This window comes from Pinus tabuliformis, chromosome X (genome assembly GCF_031772625.1).
Source record: "Pinus tabuliformis cultivar Carrire ecotype Pingquan chromosome X, CPIR1, whole genome shotgun sequence".
NCBI lineage: Eukaryota > Viridiplantae > Streptophyta > Pinopsida > Pinales > Pinaceae > Pinus > Pinus tabuliformis.
In genome coordinates this window covers 1,164,001,489-1,164,013,026 of record NC_142308.1, presented here as the reverse complement: position 1 = coordinate 1,164,013,026, position 11,538 = coordinate 1,164,001,489, and the positions used below count along the sequence as shown (strand labels likewise).

The following is an 11,538-nucleotide window of genomic DNA, read 5'->3' as shown; positions in this document are numbered from 1 at the left end:
GTGGGGTTTATTTGGTTGCTGGCCGACCTTGATGAATTGTCCCATAACACTAATAAATCCGTATCTCCATGAATACTTATTGGAATCGGATGATCTTTAGATCAATCCTACACCTCTCGATGAGAGGGATCCAAGAAAAATAGCAATTGTCATTAATAAGATGACCCACATGGAGTTTGGCCCTAGTTGCCAATTTCAACACTCCCTCTCAACTAGGGAGAACTCCATCCGCTGATCCATATGTTCGATCGTACTATCTCTGCCATCAGTGCCTTGCACTACTCTGCTCTGCTCTTCTCTTCTCTACTGAACCATGAAGAAGAAGAATTGATCGAGAGTGTCTCATACCATTCTCTACTGACCCGAATTCAATTTCATATGAGGAGAGTTTGTCATACCACTCTTACTGACCCGAAGTCAGTTCCATTGATCCCAGATCAATATCACAAGAGAGTGTCTCAAACCACTCATAGTGATCCCAGATCAATGGAGGTCATCCTAGCATAGGGAGTACGGTAGCTACAACAATGCATCCATCGATAGTACTACTAATGGTCCCTAACCCCATTTCCCTACTCATTGATCAAATGAGAGGTACTTCCCATGAGTCCTAGACTGCATGGGTAGGATGCCTCGACAGGAGAACTAATCATCCTATCCCACAGGAGAACGAATCATCCTGGCTCACAGGAGAACGAATCATCCTGTCCCAAAGTCGCCTCGGGTATCACAGGGGAAGGCTGAGTTATTCACCCTATACACAACGCACCATTAGGGGAGGTTGAGTCGCCCTATGGTCGTGTGTTTCTCCAATAAGTACCCCAAGCCCCCCAAAGCTCCCAGAGCTCAATGCATGCAACATGCAGGACCCTTATACGAAGGTCTCTCAACGACTCCAAGTTGTTCGGGAAAGTCACAGATTTGACCTTTCCCCGAGGCTTTAACAAAATGTTTGCGACTATACATCAGTCTCAATGCGATGGAGCCTCCTCGCTCATTGACTTACCATATCCCAAATAAGGTAGTATCTGATGTATATCTGCTAGAGCAATCATTGAATACGGGATTCCTCAATAATCGAATCCCCCCTTGGTTGTCACAGAGAATCACAATGGTATTCATCATGTGTACAAACAGCTCACTGAAGAGCTTCCGCAACCAGGCAGCTTCACATGAGATCATACTCATAGCTATGTATTCGGTCTCAGCAGTGCTTATAGCAACCGACTTCTGTTTCCTGCTCATCCATGATATCAAAGCAGAATCCAAAGAGAACCAGCACTAAGAAGTGCTCTAGCGATCCTCCACCCTGCCTGCCTAGTCAGCGTTCGTATAATCATGCAGCTTCATATTTCCGGCAGTGTATCTCAATCCATGAGAGATTGTGCCCCAAAGATATCTCAGAAGATTCTTGGCACCAATCCAGTGAGGCTCAACCAAATATGATCTCACCATGCTAACTGCAAAACATATATCCGAACGGAAATTCACCAAGAACATCAATTCAAATGAGTTTATGAAACTCAGAGGCATTTCCCAAATCTAGTTCGGCATCACCATCACATAACTTTTGAAAGTTAAGATCCTCGAGGTAGTCACGGGCTTGCAGTTTACCATTCCATATCCGGAATCCAACTCCCTCTTACTTCTGCAAGTGAGAGGGTCTACACCTGTCAGAAATAGGTCGTTCTTAGAAGGTGCCGGTATGAGAGGTCTATCATCCACAACCTTCAAACAATGGTTTGGATCGGCTTCACTCTTAGTGAATCTCAGCTTCATCTGACAGCTATCAATCCTCTCATATCAAACTCGAGGTGATTTGCTTCAAGCCATAGAGGGCTTTCTTCCACCTGCACACATGAGATTCTCGATCATGAATCTCAAACCTCCTCTGGTTGTTCCAAACCTATGGACCTGCTATATGAGGGGAATGGTCCCCTTTTGAGATTTTCCTTCGGTACATCTCAGACATGTACCTTCATGCTCCTTTTGAATTCAGGGATTCCTGTCATCATCTGACTCACAGGCATCCGGTGTTATGTGTCAACCGACATGGTCCCCAATGGACTTTCTGCAATTTGATACAAATTGCTAACCCTGAACCCACGAGTAAAAGCATCTTTGAAAATTCTATTTTCAAACATGTAACTTTCCATCGATGAGTGCCACCCTGAAACCTTTGACTTCCATTGCCGAAATGGACACCAGGTTCTTCTTGCGATCAGGTACATAAAGAGATTTTGTAAATAAATTGAGTTACCCTCATTTAATTGAGGGGTAACACCCTTTCCAGGATAGGTGGCATCGGCTCCAAGTATAATCCCATGAATGTTTCCATCTCTATCAAATTAAAGAGAGAGCATCCTTCTATCTGATGGAGTGCCTTGAAGCACTACAATCAATAAGCCGAATTCCCAAAGAATCTAAAGGAGAGGGCCATTACAAGATAACGCTTCTTTATCTTATTAGAAACAACATTTGATTCTTCATACCTGGGATTCCTTGCTTTCTCTGAAGCGTCGGTCGTGTCCTTGATGACCTGCATTACCTATCATTACTCTGATCATTGAAGATGTCTCTGGAATGATTGTTATCATCATCAAGTGATGTGTCCCTGCCAGTCGAACACTCCTTCGCATAATGGCCGAACTTATTTCAACCAAGGCATCTGCCTTTCCTTCCACCCTTAGATCCGGACTTCCCATAGAAGTGATCTTCAGGTAGGCCATTAGAAACTTCCGCTGCGCCATTCTGATAATATTCTCTGCTTCAACTTCACCCTTGGTGAATTAGAAGAGGGATGAGGAATCCATTGATCCTTTTGTCCTTTCCCAACTGTCTTTGGTGATTGCTCTTTCATTCTTTCTTGGGCTTTGTCTTCACCGTAGCTCCAATACCATGTTAATTTTAGGTATATTCTATGCTAGAGCAATTTATTTCAATTTTCACAGCTAACTCAATATCTTTTCCAGATTAGCAATCACATCAACATTAAAGTAAACTACAGATAGAACATAAATATAAATCGCAGAAGACAAGCCAAGACAAGAGGACACAAGATGTGGCGCTAGCCAGGGACAAACCCCAATGTGGGGAAACCCTTGATCAATTCTTCTTATATGTTCTTCAATAGTTCAGCAGAGAGAGATAGTACATATACATCAAAAGTCAACACTTTGACTTGAAAAGATAAGAGATCAAACATCAAAGATCTTCACCATGAAGATAACACAATGCAGCAAATGATAGGCCTAGAGCAGCGCAACCAATTGCCCAGAACACTGAAGCTTTCCTTCTATAATGCTCTTCCTCCTTCGCTGCTTCACTGATCATGTCAAGTCTACCCATCTGGCAACTTGTGTATGCTGAAAGGACTGACGCATTTCATAGCAGACCTGGACACTGAATAGAGCACAAACATTGTGAGCTACAACATTCTAAATCAACCCCACAGTCCATCTATTGACTGCATCTTGCCTGCACATATTTGCTCCAACAATACCCTGCCTTATAGGGTCTGAACGCAACACTTAAGGAGGCCTCCAACTACTGGCTATGGCCTGCGGCCTAGCCCAGCAGTTGACTATAACCTTGTCCCTTTATACAGTGATCCAATCAGCCTTCAAGTAGCAGCCTCATAGTTCCTCCTCATTGGATACTTTTTGCCAGCATATCATACCCAAACATGGCCCTGCTGTCACCTACAGCAACAGCAGCTAGGTGACTGTGTAAGGCTTCTTTTTGGACAACAACCAACTATTAGTATTGCCTATGACCATCCTCCTAAGGCTATGGATCATCCTCTAGCTGTGAAACAGCAAGTCAGGGCTTCCTAGAACAGTCATCCTCAATTGCAGATTGAGGCCTTTAATGATAGTGTATTTTATGACACCTTATTACAACGAACAAGGGCTTCTTTATCACCCTTCACTGCGTATTAAGGTCACTTCTTCTTGACAGCATTTAGGGCTAATGACTGTGCTTTGAAACAGCAGTTAGGACATCTCCCTTTAGCCCTGCGTTTAGATTTCTTCCTAACTGTTTGAGGGCTTCCTTATGGCAGCGTAATACATCTCCCTTTTTCCTGCGGCCAGATCTCCTTGCTACACTTCCAACGTATAGGACTCTTCTCCTAGAGTCTTCATTATGACAGCGTATTAGAACCTTTCATGATTGCGGATTGGGAGCTCCAAAGACACCAAATCAAGGTTCTCTTCTTGCTACGTTTGAGGGTCTCTTGAGACAGCAAATTAGGGTCCCTGTGGCTAGGGCATTTGGGACAGCATATGAGAGCTTTACCTTCAGCTGTGTGAAGGCCTCTTTTACTGCGGCTAGGGCTCCCTCTAGGATTCCTTAGATTTGCGTTGAAGCTCCCTTAGACTAGGGAGCCTTTCCTTGGCTGCGTTGAGGGCTTACACTTCACTGCCCTTCTTGACTGTGGCTAGGGCACGTCCAAGACTTCTCCATTAGGGTTGCGTAGAAGGCATCTCCTCTAGACCTCCCCTTCCACCAAAAACCCAAACAAGTGGAGAGTGAGATCATAAGAGATGAGTGTTAAATGACTTGAAGTCCACCTCTATTTATACTAAAACGTTGAGCACAAGTGGGGTTTATTTGGTTGCTGGCCGACCTTGACGAATTGTCCCATAACACTAATAAATTCATATCTCCATGAATACTTATTGGAATCGGATGATCTTTAGATCAATCCTACACCTCTCAATGAGAGGGATCCAAGAAAAATAGTAGCTGTCATTAATAAGATGACCCACATGGAGTTTGGCCATAGTTTCCAATTTCAACAGAATTGCACACCCTTGTGGAGGATTAGAGGTGATCAAGGACAATTCTGAAATCCTACAACGCCACTTTCCTGACCCTGATACCAAAGGAAGAAGGAGATGACACCTGTGACAGGTATCTTCCCATAGCGCTCTATAAATGTCATTTATAAGATTATTACAAAAATCATTGCTAATAGGCTCAAACCACTCCTCCCTCTCCTTATCATGAACAGTCAGTCAGGCTACGTTGAAGGCAGGCAAATCCTAATAGCATAATCCTATCTCATGAAACTATCCACTCTCTTAAAACCTCCAATCAACCTAGAATGATGATGCAACGAGATATGTCTATGGCTTTTGACAAGATCAATTGGCAGTATATGAGAGAGGTACTCAAAGCTTTTGGTTTTCATCAGGACTGGATAGACTAGATAGACTAGATAATCATCCTCACATTTGGAGCCTTCTTCTCCATCCTCATTAATGGAGCCCTGCCCAACCCTTCTCCCCCTCTCGAGGGATTAGACAAGGTGGCCCCTTATCCCCTTTCCTATCCATCCTCATGGTTGAAGGCTTGGGGAGGACCATATCTAACAATAACCATTTGATTGGCCTGAAGCTTCATGACTTTGGCATAACATCCACCCATCAAAAATTCATGGATGACACTCTTCTAATGGGTGTACCCACTGTTGTGGAGGCTAAGTATTTCAATAAAATACTAAACCTTTTCTTAGAATCCTCAGGCACTACGGTCAATCTTCAAAAATCCAAAATCTTATTTTTCAATACCCCTCTCTCACTCCAAAGGAACATTACCAGAATATTGGGGTTTCAAAATTGCACCTTACCTTCAAAGTATTTGGGGGTTCCCCTCACAGACAGGGCTCTTAGGAAATCCACTTGGGAAGACCTCCTCTCCAAGCTTCATAAGAAACTCAATAATTGGACCTTTCAATCCCTCAACCTTGCAGGCAGAGTGGTCCTAGTAAAATTTGTTCTCCAAGTCATGCCCCTCTACCTATTCTCTACCCTAGCAGCTCCTAAGACAGTCCTCAACATCATCTGCAACATCCAAAGGAACTTCCTATAGCGAGGAAAGAAAAAATGGGCTTTGGTAAGTTGGGAAAATCTCTACAGACCAAAATCATTCGGAGGCCTAGGACTTTGGGACCCAGAATATTGGGCAATGCACTGGGAGTGAAAACCTGGTGGAAATGGTTAGACTTCTCCTCAACCCCCTAGGAAAAACCATGGAAATCCAAATATGCTCACAATCAACAACAAAAGGATCTCATTCATCTAGAAGACAATGTCACGGGATCAGCCATATGGAACCAGGCTTGGAAAAATAAGTGGATCATCCAACAACATAGTTTTTGAGAATTGCAGAATGACTAGAGTTATCTTTTCTAGGAGGAATCCTGGCAACAACTCCCAAAACTCAGCACAAAAATAAATGCACCCTTGCAGGAGCTTATGCAGAGCAAAGGTTGAACTCTGGTTTCTCACTATTGGAAACAAAACCCTCAAGAAGGGAAATGTAGACCTTGGATATACAAGCAGGACTGGAAAACTCTCCCCAACAACTTTGAATGGGAAGGATTCTGCAATCACCTCCAGTACCATCGAATTCCCTAAAAAATGAATGAGGACAAGCTTCGATGGGGCAGGAATTCGGGGGGTCTTCATTCTCAAAGAAGTGTACAACTATCTGGCTAACAATAATCAACTTGATAAGCATGCAAAATGGACCTCCCTATGGAGGAAAAATATGTGGCCAAATATTACCCTATTTATATGGCTTGTTTTTCATGGCAAGGTTCTCACCTGGGAAAATCTATTAAAACAAAGGTTTCGTGGGGCCTTCAAGGTGTTATCTAAGTGAAAACTAGGAAGAATATCTCAACCACCTCCTAAACAGCTGCCCAACCGCTTCTGCCATTTGGAACTGTGGAGAAAAATTATTTCGATCCACAAACATAAATAGGGAATCTATACAAGGCACCCTCAAGGACTAGAGAGAAATCATTTACACTAATCCCACCATCAACTGAGTGTGGGGGCTATTTCCTAGAGTCATTTGTTGGATAATATAGAAAGAAATAAATGCTAGAATCTTTAAGAGTTTGCAAGACATTGGTGGAAATCTTCTTACTAGGATTAAGAAGATCATATGGAATCAGTTGTTGTCACTATGCTCCCTCCTCAGTAGGGCCCTCCTCATCCCTCAGACCTCTTCATCCTTCAACTCCTCAAGCTCGACAACATTCCCCTGATGGGCTCGAAGAACCTCTCCTTCCACTCTGACGCTCCTGAGCAATGGTCTCCCCCTCCCATAAATTTCTTCAAGCCAAATTATGTTGGGGCCTCTCATGGGAACCTTGGGAAAGTTGGCTTTAGAGGTGTTTTCAAGGATAATCATGGTGACAGCTGATGGGTTTACTATGACAAGATGGGAATTAACACAAACAATGCCGCTGAGATTCAAGCCCTAGAGAAGGGGCTAGAGCTTTTCAGGACCTGTAATTTTTATCGGAGTAGTCTACCTAGGCGGTAGAATGGCCCGTTTTCCGTCACCGGTCGGAAAATCGTCCGGCTCCGGCCACCGGGAATGTCTCCGCCCTCCGCCACCCTCCCCTAGCTCTGCCACCCTCCTTCTCCGCTTCTCCACCACCCTCCCCTGGCAATCCTGACATTCCCTGCCAGGGCCTGACAAAAAATCGGATTCGGATCACAGGGAATGGGGCCTGACATCCCCTGACAGACTACTCCGATCGGGGACGAGCTATTGCAGCCGCGGTGTATTGTTCCGGGGAGCTCCTTATTCCGGTTCCAATTCGAATTGTCACCCGTGCGCTGCAATGCATAATCATAACCCTGTTGCAATTGTATGAAAGAACCTGACCAAGATTGCAATCTACTCCGATCGGTTTCTGGAACAGCTAATTCTCACCCACGCGCTGCAATGCATAATCATAACCCTGTTGCAATTGTATGAAAGACCCTGACCAAGATTGCAATGCATAATCGCCACGGAACCCATACGGAACCCTAAGCCAAATTGAATGAACTCCTGCATTGCTCACCGGTCCTTCTTTAAGCCTCCCACCTGCACCTACGACACGCATTAAACATGCCGACGATCCCCAACTCATTCCTAATTGTTCGATCTTCCCTTTTAAAGCCCCTCCCTGGCCTTCATTCCAGGTCACAGAGTTGTTCGTGCAGTGCTAGGAGGAGGAGGAGCAGCGTTGCAATTGGGGAAAATTTCAAAATCAATAACGAGAGGACAGAAGTAAGTTTGTGGAAATAGCAACCATGCCGGTGTTTCCTTCTGGTCTGGACCCCTCTGAGGGCAATGGCAAGGTCGTTTGTGTCATGGATGCGTCCAGTTATGTAGGTTTGTGGATTGTTCAGGGCCTTCTGCAACGAGGCTATTCAGTGCATGCCACTGTGCAGAGAGACGCTGGTATGTTTATTTATTGAAAAGAGAACAAGATTTTCTAGTTTCTTGATGAATTTCAGGTTAAGATGAATCTCTATGAATCTCAGATTTTAAACCAAGCTTGATGTGTTTTTGTTTTCAAAACCCTAAGGATAAAAATATGGAAGTTGCCCCATTCCATCCCTATTTTGAATTCCCAGTCACTTTGAAATTGAGCTGAAGGTTTTTAGATTTCGTTTCGAGTGACCTTATAGTATGTTGGGCATTCTTCATTGATGATTTTGAATGCTGGCAGGCGAGGTTGAGTCTCTCAGAAAATTGCAGGGGGATCGATTGCAGATCTTCTATGCAGATGTCTTGGATTATCACAGCATTACTGATGCGCTCAAGGGCTGTTCTGGTCTGTTCTATACCTTTGAGCACCCTCAGAGTGCTGCAGGCTATGATGTAAGTTAGTGAACCTTTCAGTTAAAGATGTGGGCATTTTGGTGTCTGTCTTGGAGGGTTGAATATTTGATAGATGTGAACTTGTGTAATACAGGAAGTGATGGCAGAAATTGAAGTACAAGCAGCCCACAATGCACTGGAAGCGTGTGCTCAGACTGAGACCATTGAGAAAGTTGTGTTCACTTCTTCTGTGGCTGCAGCAATTTGGAGAGAAGATGGAGACTACAAGGTTAATGCCCTTGACGAGAGGCATTGGAGTGATGCAAATCTTTGCAGGAAATTGAAGGTCTGTATGTGTGATTATTGTATATGTCAAAAAGTTAGGTTTTGGTTATGCAATCTAAGTAAGTAACTCAGAAGTTTGCAATGTTGCATCTAGAGTTGCTTTGATCAGATTAGTTACTTAATCTATTAAATCTAATAAGTAACTTAAAAGTTTGCATTTACAGTTTTTCAATTCCAGTCAGCAATAGGATGGAAGCCATGATAGTAATATATTTGATATCAGCTCAACATGTCACTAGTGGGAATTGAATCTGGGTGAGGAGAGACATAATTGCTCCTTCCAAAGTGGCCATATTTTAGTTTATCCAGGGTCATATTTTAGTTTATTCAACATCATAATACATTCTACTCGGCTATACAGTGTATCTTGCTTCTCTAAGTCCCCATATCCAATTAGTTTTTGGCGTTTTGTAATTGCGTAATGATAATACATGCTATATATCGCACCTAACTTTGCAACAATACATATCCAACTGATCTTGCCTCTTAAGATTGCTGAAGTGATAACACATTCTAGACAATAGAGTGCATCTATCTTCTCTATATGCAACAATCCATATGCAATTCATTTTTGCCCTTTTGAAGTTGCCCAGGCTATAAATGCATCAAATAAGAGAGAATCTACATATGCAACCATTTCTAAATCTTTGGTGCATATTAGAGCAGGGCTAAAATGGCTTTGTGCTAAGTATATATATATTTTACAGAGAGAAACTATATGTATTGGGGTGAGGTATTCATCATTTTTTCACGGGGTATATGTATAAACTTTGGGAGTTTCTCAAAGATTGTGAAGTTCAAAGCCTGCCCAGTTTAATAACAGTATTCCAAACCTTGAAGTGATCTGTGGTATTCTGTTCTAATTATACAATATTTCCTGTTCACAGTTGTGGTACGCATTAGCCAAGACACTGTCAGAGAAGGCTGCATGGGCGCTGGCAATGGACAGAGGGTTGAATATGGTGACAATCAACGCATCTCTGATTGTAGGACCTGGCATCACATACAAAAGCTCAGGATCTACCATTGCATATCTTAAAGGTGAGGATGAGAGATCTGCATACCATATAGACTCTGCTTTAAAGCATACAAATATGGTATAGTAATCCTCTGGAGAGGATCTAATCCATAGAGGTGCAATATATAATTTAGTTTGCTTACAATTGCGAGTCCTTGTAGCACAGGGGCAGCACATATAAATATGGAATATTCGAAAAGGATTTAATCTCTGTAAGTGCAATACACAGTACATAAGCTAGTTTATTTACAGGTGGAGGTCTTTATGATTGCAGGGGCTGCACAAATGTATGAGAAGGGCACTTTAGCTAGTGTGGACATAAGTTTTCTAGCGGATGCACATATATGTGCTTATGAAGATCCATCTGCCTATGGGAGGTATATTTGTTTCAATCAAATAGTCAGTAAGGCAGAGGATGCTGTCAATTTAGCACAGAGCTTGCGTCACCTGATACGTTCCCTGATAGGTACAGAGCAATTATTTATTCTTCAGTTATTAAAATCACTGAAGATTCTGTATCTGCAAGATTTGAAATGGGTTTGTTTACATAATGATATTTTATCACAATTATTGTGTCACAATGAAACCAATCATACATAGCTGCTGTCCAAAGATAAATATGAATTTTGCATTATTTATTTGATTTTTTTGTTGTATAACTTGGTAACAGATTTGAAGACTCAACGGTCTACCAACAGCGTCTGAGTAATAAGAAGTTGACTGGATTGATGGTTGGATATGGAAATCGTGCAACCCTAAGCAGCGAACTGTAAGGGACGGGGGGGCGGCTTTTCCCCATGTTTACAGCTCATCAGCAGCCATGAATGAGGGGCACAAGAAAACTTGGGGAGATTACATGTTCAGACTACATGCATTATTGTACATCATGTAATATAATTTTCCCTTTTAGGTTCGTTGGAATGTTGGCAATAAGTCGATTTTCTTCACGACGAGCATTAAAGTCTCAACCTTCATTTGATAGTTGGCAACAGCCCTAAGTCGATTTCCATAACGACCAGCAATGAAGTTTTAGCCTGTCACTAAGGCTTTCAACCATGCGCATTTTTTTGTTAATTGCTGAAGTAAAATCTATTTCCTGCTTTCTTGCAAAAGTGCAAGCAAACTTTGTTGATGGGCTGTTTGGTGTGTGAATAAAAAGTGCTATACCCCACATTCTGGAATTGTTTTATCATTATGAAAGTTCCTCCTGTTTGTTTTACCATTATGGGCAGTTACACTCTTCCTTAACACAGCTTGCACTCTCCCTTATCATGAGCTGTGTTATGAATGAATGGAATGTGTAATGTTTGTTTATATGTGAAAATTTGTTACGTAAGGCCTTTTGCTTATATTTGCAGCCATCATTTTAATGATGTTTTTGTTTTTTTTTGGTTTTAATCTTTATATATATTTGAGTGTGTTTTTATTTTTAAAGAAGCAGAAAAGATTATTTTTAATTAATTGGATTATTATGTAAAAATCCTTGAACCATTTATCTGAATAATCCACAAACATCTGGCAGGAAAGAGTAGATTTCCATTTCTGCCAAATGCATT

At 42.2% G+C, this 11,538-nt stretch overlaps 1 pseudogene across 1 annotated transcript; it reads left to right on the top strand.

The window, feature by feature from the left end:
- Positions 1-7,787: 7,787 nt before the first annotated feature.
- LOC149144036 (cinnamoyl-CoA reductase-like SNL6) lies at positions 7,788-11,014 on the top strand (annotated as a pseudogene). Its single transcript, XR_016264226.1, has 6 exons — positions 7,788-8,256; positions 8,528-8,679; positions 8,774-8,965; positions 9,852-10,005; positions 10,257-10,448; positions 10,653-11,014. The product of XR_016264226.1 is annotated as a cinnamoyl-CoA reductase-like SNL6 (transcript).
- Positions 11,015-11,538: the final 524 nt, after the last annotated feature.